The following is a 9,902-nucleotide window of genomic DNA, read 5'->3' as shown; positions in this document are numbered from 1 at the left end:
GCCCCGCCCCCGCCCCTGCCCCGAGCCGAGACCCAGGCCCCGCCCCCGCCCCGCCCCGCCCCCACTCGCGCGCCTCCCCCGGCCCCTCCCGAGTCCACGCTGCCTAGGGGGCCCTGGGAATTTTCTCCCTGAAGAAGCGGATGCGCTACCTGCGCAGCCTCTATCCTTCTTTCCCTTGGTCTCCCATCCAGAGGGCTCCCAAATTCCCAAACCCGCCGCCGCCCGCGTTTCTTCCTAGTGGCACTAAACTGGGCGCCGGCTCTTCAGGTTCGAGTCACCACGTGGCTGATCAGTCCAGGCGTCCCCTTCTCAAGACCTTGCACTACATGGCGGCTTCCATTTTCCCGACTCGTGGCCCAGTTATTTCCCAAATCCTTAACTGGTTGTAAGACTTGAGACCTACAGCCCTACAGTCAGGCAGATCAGGGTACAAATCCGAGGGGAATTCTTAACCGCTCTGTAACCTTGTGCAAATCAGACTCTGAGCCCCTATATTTGCCTCAGTAAAATGAGTCTATTAACTACATTAACAAGATCAATTGTGAGGACTAAGGGATATGTGTGTGTGTGTGTGTGTGTGTGTGTGTGTACACACACGAGTACAGTACTTAGGACAGACATGATCAGTAAATGGAAACTATTGCTATTACTGATCTTTATTTTTTGCCTCCACAATTTCCTATACGGAATTGAAAAGAAAGAAATTTTCCCTACCTACTCTCAAATAGGTCAGGTAAGGAAGCAACAGTTGCTCCAGGGACGGCATTCCTACTGTACTCATCTGTAGAGCTCCAGCATGGAGCACAGTGCCCAGCACCTAATCGGTAGCTTCGGTCTTACTAAGGACCCTGAGGGATATGAGGGATATGTGATGGTAGATTTGTGAAACTGGGCAAGCCATCGCACTTCTGTGAACCTCAGTCTCTTCACCTAACAAGTGAGAGTGATAATTCCTACTGTGAAGAGTTATTATGACGATTGTAAAAATCATTTATGTAAAGCACCTAGCATAGTACTTGCTACGTAGTAGGTGCTCAAGAAACAGTAGCTGTTATAATTTTAGCATGCCTTTATGTGCGAACTACATACTTCCCTAGTTTCCCTGCCTTCCCTATCTATCATGGAGAGGCAGCAGGCTATATTGGAAAAGGTGCATGCGGGCTTTGCATTGACAAAGATCTGAGTTCAAATGCTAAGTTTGCCACTAACTGCCATTATGACTTTGGGCAAGGTCCGTGATCTCTGTGTGCCTCCATTTCCTCATATGTCCAATAAGGATAATATCTCAGTCACAGGGCGTGGTGAAGGGTAAACAAAGTAATGTAGGCAAAAGTGCCTAGCATACTGCTTGGTTCAATACACGATAATACCAGTGTTATGTGTTCTGTACTTTTGCCTTAAACAGTTCTTCCCTCTAGTTAACCTTCTAGCCTCTAAGACTTCTTATTCATTCTCCTGGTGATAGGTATTTGGGCAGTTTCCAGATTTGGGCTATTACAAATAATGCTGCTAGGAACATGTTTTAAATATGTTTTGGTGAATATATGAACGTATTTTGATTTGGTATAGACTTTGAAGTTCATGTTAGCACATTTTCATTACTTGCTTTTTAACAAACATTGTGTTCTACTGGGAAGTTAATTCAGAGGACTTCCGGTTTTATATTTGGCCCCTGACACATGTGGACTCAGCTACCCACACTTGTTTCTAAATTAGGTACACAACAATTCAGAAGCCTTCCAGCTTGCTTCTGGCTTGCAGTTCCTTTCTCCAAATCCTGTGGTACCAGATATATAGTCCTGTATTTTAACAGTAGATATGAAATAAACAGCGATAGCCAGTGATCGTAAAGACAAAGAAACAGTACTATTACTGTATTTCAATCTTGTCATTCTGTGTGACAACTTGGAATTTTTATTTGTGTTTAAAATGGAAAACAACAAACAGTGCAATCTGCAACATCTAATACTATTTTTTTGGTAAGTGAAAGTCTGGTTCATATATGAAATGTTTTACTGAATTTGGGCGTTATATTTAAAATTGAAATGTATTCTTTTAAAATTTTAATTGTTTTCAAACTAAAGATGAAATCAAGAACATAATGATAATTACTAATTATTACATCATTATTACTGAAAAGAATTTTGTCATGCAGAGGAGAGGGATGTTAAAAAATGACCTACTCTGGGTGTCAAATATGCTAGTAATGCCACCATTCTTTACTAGAATATTTGCATGCAGGAAGAAATGAGAAAAGCGTGGGTTTAACCCAAGATCCCCCTCCCCCACTCCTGCCTTTCCAGAAACAATTTTGTAATCTACTTGTTTGAACACAATTATGAATTATTTGTGTACCACACCAATTGCAACTATGTTTCTGCTCCACAAGTTTTTCTTTTTTTTTTTTTTTGTCCTTTTTGTCTTTTTTCGTGACCGGCAACGGATCGCAACCCTCAGTTTCGCGCCCCTACCGGACCGGGACCGGCAACGGGATCGCAACCCTCGGTGTTGCGACTGCACCTCGCTCAGCCAGTGAGCCGCCGGTCTGTATGTGGGATCCGAACCCTCGGCGGGAGCGCCACCACGCTTCCCAAGCGGCGCACTGGGCCGGCCCCCACAAGTTTCTTGACTTAGTAAGAACTTTGTTTTTACCATGATGCTGTGCTCCTCCAAAATTTGTATATCCAGGAAAAAAAAAAATAATCACCACAAAAATATTTATCCTAAATTTTGAATTTTTAAACTAAGTTGACAACAGCTCTCTCAATAATGTCAGATGTTTCACCATCAGAATAAATTTCCATAAGCTTTACTTTGATTCCATGAATTGGATGCAAAATCGAACCATTACTGGAATTAACTAATGTGATGGTTAATTTTACATGTCAACTCGGGTGACTATGGTGCCCGGATATTTGGCCAAACATTATTCTGGATGTTTCTGTGAAGGTGTTTTTTGGATGAGATTAACATTTAAATCTGTGGACTTTGAGTAAAGCAGATTACTCTCCATAACGTGGGTGGGCCTCATCAGCTGAAGGCCTTAACAGAACAAAGGCTGACCTCCCCCGAGCAAGAAGGAATTTTGCCAGGAGGCTTCTTTTGGATTACAACTGCAGCTCCGCTCTGAGTCTCCAGCCTGCAGGCCTACCCCATCGGATTTTGGATTCACCAAGCCTCCACAATCACGTGAGCTAGCTTCTTAAACTAAATCAATCTCTCCCTCTCTCTCCTCTACCTATATATAGATATATGAATAGATATAGATATCATATATATGTACATATGAGGGTACTTCACAAAGTTCATGGAAATAGAATGAAAACACGCATCTTTCCATGAACTTTGTGAGGTATCCTCATACATCCTGTTGGTTTTGTTTCTGTGGAGAACTCCAACTCATTTGAAGCATCTAATGATAATCAATATAAAATCAGCATCATTTAACTGTTTGTGAAGTTGTTAAGGTAATAGAGTGGCCCATTAAAAGTTATTGCCTCACTTTTTGTCATATACAAGGAAACTTGAAATGGCAAATTAGCAAGGGAATTTTGAAGAAAAGTCATTTGATCTAAACTACAGTCATTCACAGACCAGTATGTAAATACCTTCTCTGCAGCTGCACCTCATTAAATCATCACTTTAGGGACAGTCTTCTTAAAATAACTACAACCCTTTGAGGTAGATGCTGATGCTTCCCTGCGGATTTATGTCTTCTGATTTTCATGTGGTCAGTGATATCATTGTGCGAGTGAATGATAAATGTCGACAAATGTTTTGTGTGTGTTACACATTCATCATCAACTTTTTTGAAATACAAATTCGGTATTTAATTTTTCATTAATTATGGACTTTAGTGTTTGGACTCACATGCTGAAAGAGTTGATTTAAAAAATTTTTAAAAGTGTTACCAAACAATAAAATAATGGGTTGTAGATTTGCACCATATAATGAATGACATAACCATTGTACCAAGAGCGGACTACATGCTATATATTCTATGGCAGGACTCCTCTGCCTTTATGGCCTGAATATATTTTACGTACATGTAAGTATATAATTTCCTATATCCACTGTCTTACTGACTGATGGCCTGGCAGCTTCTTGTATCTTGCAGACTTTGTCATGGGTATAACTGGCTGTCTACCAGGTATTCAGCAAGGGGCACCCCCACCTGGGACTGGAATGAGTTAGTTGTCCCTAACCCCTAGAGTCTGAATACACTTGCTTTGTTAATACACTTGCTTTGTTATCAGTGAATGCCCGCATGCTGTCCTTGAGAGACAGGTATTAGTTATATTGTATTTGGAAAAGATTAGACAAAAGGAGAAGGGTTATCTCCGGTTGTCTTTTAGGTTTAACCCTGTATTAGAATGAAGACTTGGTTCTCTGTATATGCATCTCACAAGCTAGTAGATGAGATTAAGGCAGAAGGTGGAATTGAAAAGTGGTGGTCCAACAGACCCATGCTGGCTTATTTCAATGCAACTATGAGTACTTAAACTTCATTAGAAAATAAAAAGTCTGGGCCGGCCTGTGGCTCACTCGGGAGAGTGTGCTGCCGATAACACAAAGGCCACGGGTTTGGATCCTGTATAGGGATGGCCGGTTAACTCACTGGGTGAGCGTGGTGCTGACAACACCAAGTCAAGGGTTAAGATCCTCTTACCGGTCTAAAAAAATAAAATAAAATAAATAAAAAATCTGGAACAAATGCTAAATTGGACAAAATGCTAAAATAGCACATATAAACTGAGACTGTCCCGGGCTAACTGGGATGTATAGTCCTCCTACAGTGATGTAAGGCCGGGGTGGAGAGTGCTTTCCAATGCTGCTCATGGCAGCTTTTAAACTACACTACCCCAATCCCTGACTGCAATTTGCTTCCTCTTTGGTTCTTTCTGGCCACCCTAAATGTGCTTCAGATTCGTGGAGACCTCTGATTCTACAGTCTACCACCCTGCTCCTGGCTTCCCTCACTTCCCAGTTCCCCTTGGTTCCACCTGAACCACCCTCCCCAACTCCCAGAAGTCCTCTGTACCCCTCTGATTCTCCTCTGCCAAGATGGCTCAACCTCACAGCCTATTTTGTCTACCCCTACTAGGCTGCTGAGTGCTGCTGGAGATAATCCCACCACCATGGAGACTGGTACTTCTACAGATTCACGGCCTCAAATCTCAACCGGGCCCTAAACACCCCTCCACAGACCTTTACAAATCCTTGGTCAGCTCCCTATCTTATTCCTCTCAGTAAGGTCCTGAATGTTCATCCCCCACCATCCTCACTCTAGAAAGACTTTACCCCTTAAACTTATGAAGAGATTGAAGCACTCAGGCATGAGCCACACCCATTTCCTTCCATTCACGTCTACATTGCTTCTTTCCTCCTTTCCTCCAGGCCCAGAGGTGAGTGGGTCCCTCCTTTGGTCAACAGATCCATCTGTGCTCTGCATTCCATCACCTTTGGTACTGGCCTCTATCAAATCACTTTTATTCTTCTATAGCTTTTGTTTATCCTTCCTTATAGTTTTCCCCTTAGGCTTATAAACAGACTCAAGTTTCTCCTATCCTAAAAAAAAGTAAATGAATAACTGAATGAAGACCATGTTTAAAGTCCTCCCTTGAGGCTACATGTCCCTCATGTTACACTAGCTTCTTGAGTTGTCTATGCTTGGACATTCCTCACTTCCCATTTCCTCCTCAAACTCCTTGCAGTCTGTGTTCTGCACCCATCATTGTACAGAAACAGTTGGCAAAGAACACCATTGACTGCTATCTCGCCAAACCCAATGGACACTTTTTTGCTCTTCTAAAACTGTCCTTTCTATTGCACTTGATGCGATTTATCACTTTGATCTTGAATCTCTATTTCTTTGGCTTCTGGGACACCATCTTCCTGATTCTCCTACTTCCCCATTTCTTCTCTCTCTCTCTCTAACTTTTCAGTATACCCTTCCCCAGTGTTAACAGCTAATGTAACCACACTCAGTACAACTATCAAAATCAGGAAATTATCATTGATACAACAGTATTAACTAATCTAGAACTCTTATTTAAATTTCTCCAAGTGTCCCATTAATAGTTTTTTTCTGGATTAGGATCTGATCCAGGAGTGCATGTTGCATTTCACTGTCAAGTTCCTGAGTCTCCTTTATTCTGGAAGAGTTCCTCAGTCTTTGTCATGACCTTTACAGTTTTGAAGAGCAGTGGACAGTTATTCTGTAGGTTTTCCCTCTATTTGGGTTTGTCTGATGTTACCACATGATTACATTTCAGGTGTTCCATCTTGGGCCAGAAATACAACAGTAGTGATGGTGTGTCCTTCACAGTACTTCCTATTAAGAGGCATATGATATCAATTTTTTCATTACTGGTGATGTTAAACTAGATTACTTAATTAAGGCGGTGTCTACTAAGTTTCTTCTCTTTTTTCTTTTTTCTTTTTGTTTTAAAAGATGACCGGTAAGGGGATCTTAACCCTTGACTTGGTGTTGTCAGCACCACGCTCAGCCAGTGAGCGAACCGGCCATCCCTATATGGGATCCGAACCCGTGGCCTTGGTGTTATCAGCACCACACTCTCCCGAGTGAGCTACGGGCCGGCCCTAGGTTTCTTCTCTATAAACATACCCAGGTCACAACCTGGGACTTGCAATTGACGTCAGAAGCCGGGGAGGTGGGGTGGGGGGAGGGGCAGTCTTGTGGGTCTGAGCCCTTAACCTGTGGGATCTGATGCTATCTCCAGGTAGATAGAGTCAGAATTGAATTGAATTATAGGACGTCCAGCTGGTGTCTGCTGGAGACTTGCTTGGTGTGTGGGGAAAAAAAACCCACACATCGGGTTACAGAAGTATTCTGTGCTGTGTTGAGCGAAAGCAGGCTACTCTCTATTACAGTATCTTACCCCCAAACCGTCTTTGACACTCTCCTAGATGGCCACTAGCACCAAAGGCTTGCTCTCTCATCATGTGACCTGCAATGTGGCATCACAAGCCAAAGGGCATGGGGCGAGTGTTAGAAATAATTAGGTATGATAGATATGCTCCATATATTCTTAATGAACTCAACAGTAAATATATTTCAAGCTCACAATATAGGGAAAGCTGTCAAGTCAAAGAAAAAAGCTCAATTTACTTTAGGTTCATTTTGTAAAGTATTATTATAATGAAATTGTATCTTTTCAAGCAGTGTAGTGACACATTCATATTCACGTGTTAAGAGTTAACAAGGTGACTTAAACCAACTTGTAAAGATTTTATTGGTAAGTTAAAATACTATTATTGTTTGGGCCGGCCCGGTGGCGCATTGGATAGTGCGCCGCTTGGGAAGTGCGGCGGCGCTCCCGCCCGAGGGTTCGGATCCCACATACAGACCGGTTCCCGCTCGCTGGCTGAGCGAGGCGCGGGAGCAACACCGAGGCTTGCGATCCCGTTGCCGGTCCCCGGCCCGGTACGGGGGCAACACTGAGGGTTGCGATCCGTTGCCGGACACGGAAAAAAGACAAAAGACCAAAAAAAAATATACTATTATTGTTTGATAGTGATTATAGCACACACAGTACTGTACAGATTTTAATAACCTGAAGATTTACCTAGGCGTTCTCTGTTCATAATATGTTGTTGTCCTCAGGGTTATCATAGGCTAAATAGTTAGGTAGTTCCATTCACTTATGTACTATTCCCGAATAGGGTATTCCACTTTCTTCCACTCTAATACTTTTGGTTACTATAATAAATGAGCCAGAATCATTTGGTGTTTCAATAGGTGGTCTCTGTTCTCCCTTCGCAATTGACTAAAGGTCTCTGCTATAAATTAGACAGAGCTGTGCTGTCCAGTATAGTAGCCACTGGCCACATGTGAATTAAAATTAAATAAAATTTAAAATTTGGTTCCTCAGTCCTACTAGCCACATTTTGAATGTTCAACAGCCACTTGTAGCTAGTGGCTACTGTATTGGACAGTGCAGACATAGAACATTTCCATCATTGTAGAAAGTTCTGTAGGACAGCCTTGGACTAGAGAGTGTCTTTTGGAAGGAATGACAAAGAACAGTCTCAGAGTCTTAGTTGGAAGGATATACTAGAAACAGGCTTCTCAGTGTAAGCTGATCTTGCTACCAGGTGCGTAAAACTGACAGACTGTTCCAGGGCACCTAAGACTTGGGATTTCCAGGACTATTTTAGCCCAGACGCAGATGACTTCATGAAGGTAGACTGCCACTATAAGTGGAAAACGGAATAGGACTGAGTAAAATTGATAAGAGAAATCTAGTTGTGGTTATTTGTCTTAGAATCCTATGGGAATTGTTTTTTTATATCCTATTTTCTCACAGGCATAGACAAAGCCCCTTTCATTTTTGCTCCGCTTCTAGCCTTCAGTTTAACAATATGTATCAATGCCTTTGGAATGAACACATTCTCTCAAAAATTCATTACCCGTGGACCTCCAACCTAAACTTAAAGTTCTAAAGGGAAATTATGATTCGTTCCTTGGTTGCTATGTTATTTCAATTATCTGCTTTGTGGAAGGGGTGCCCTTAAAGAAGATTTATGAGTGGGGAGAAGAAGCAGGATAGGGAAGGGGAGAGAGGTGAGCAAGAATATGGCCTGAGGTAAGGTGTAGCCTTGGCCTGATCCCCAGGGGGAAAAAAGTGCAGTAGTCCTGTCCAGAGGCAGAGGCCAGGGATTTGGTATCCTGGAATCATTGGCTACCCTGGAAGAGGGGGAGCGCAGCCTCCCAGGCTCCCATCAGGCAAGGGCAAAGTAACCAGAGAAGGTGGCAGGGGTAAGCTGCAGTTGAAGTAAATGTGGGAGCGGGGCACTAGCTGGTAAAGGGACCTTCGGAAGGCACTAACAGCATCTACTATACCCAGGTCCATGGGCTACATGAACTAGATGCCACCAAATGAATCATCATGGGATGATATTTGGAGATACCTTCCCAATATAAGAAACTAGTTTAAGGACTAATATCTGCACAAATATAAATAATGCTAATAATGACTATGTGTATGGTATAATTAAGACTATGTCTAGTTTCTGCAATTTGTTAGAAATTTAAAAAACAATTGATAAATAAATTTATTGCTTAATCCATTTCTTTTTTTTTTTTTTTTGGCAGCTGGCTGGTACAGGGACTGAACCCTGGACCTTGTGTTATCAGCACCATGCTCTAACCAACTGAGCTAACTGGCCAGCCCTATCCATTCCTTTTTAAGTAACTTATTTTCATAATAATTTGTTTAGCTGAATCCAGATAAAATTCTAAAAACTACATGATATAGAAATATTTCTACTTTCACTTTGTGTGCAGACTTTTAAAGGCATAATATCTGACATTTTTCTAATAATTATTTAGCAACTGTATTTTATCTCTATTATTTTGACTGCATCTCCTAATATTCTTAAGTGCCTTTGGGAAGTTCAAATTAGTATAAAACTAGATTAATGAGCATTTGATTTCCCACAGTCTATTAAAATTGCCTGTTATATATGCCTGTATCCCATGTACTATATAGATGGTAATTATATATAAAATGAGTTTTGACCTCAAGATGATTTCAAACAAAACCTTGACAACATGTATTTGCTCCCCCCCCCACCCCCAATCTGTGGAAATTTAGATGAGAATAGCAAACACTTAATAGCATTTACCATTGGAGTAATTTAAACACTGAATGTTAGAAGACAATCAGGGATTATTGTTAAAAACTGAGGGGGGTGGTCAATAACAGTATTGCAATTATATTTTTAAAAGTCTTTGTATTTTAGAGATATATAATGATATATATATATGGATGAAATGATATCTCTGAGAATTGCTTCAAAATAAACCATGGTGTGTGTGGGAGAGGAATAGGTAGGGGTATACATGAGACAGGAAGGGAAATTAGCTGATAATTGTT

The sequence above is a fragment of the Galeopterus variegatus genome, unplaced genomic scaffold (genome assembly GCF_000696425.1).
Source record: "Galeopterus variegatus unplaced genomic scaffold, G_variegatus-3.0.2 Scaffold459, whole genome shotgun sequence".
Lineage (NCBI taxonomy): Eukaryota > Metazoa > Chordata > Mammalia > Dermoptera > Cynocephalidae > Galeopterus > Galeopterus variegatus.
Note: the sequence above shows the minus strand (reverse complement) of the source record.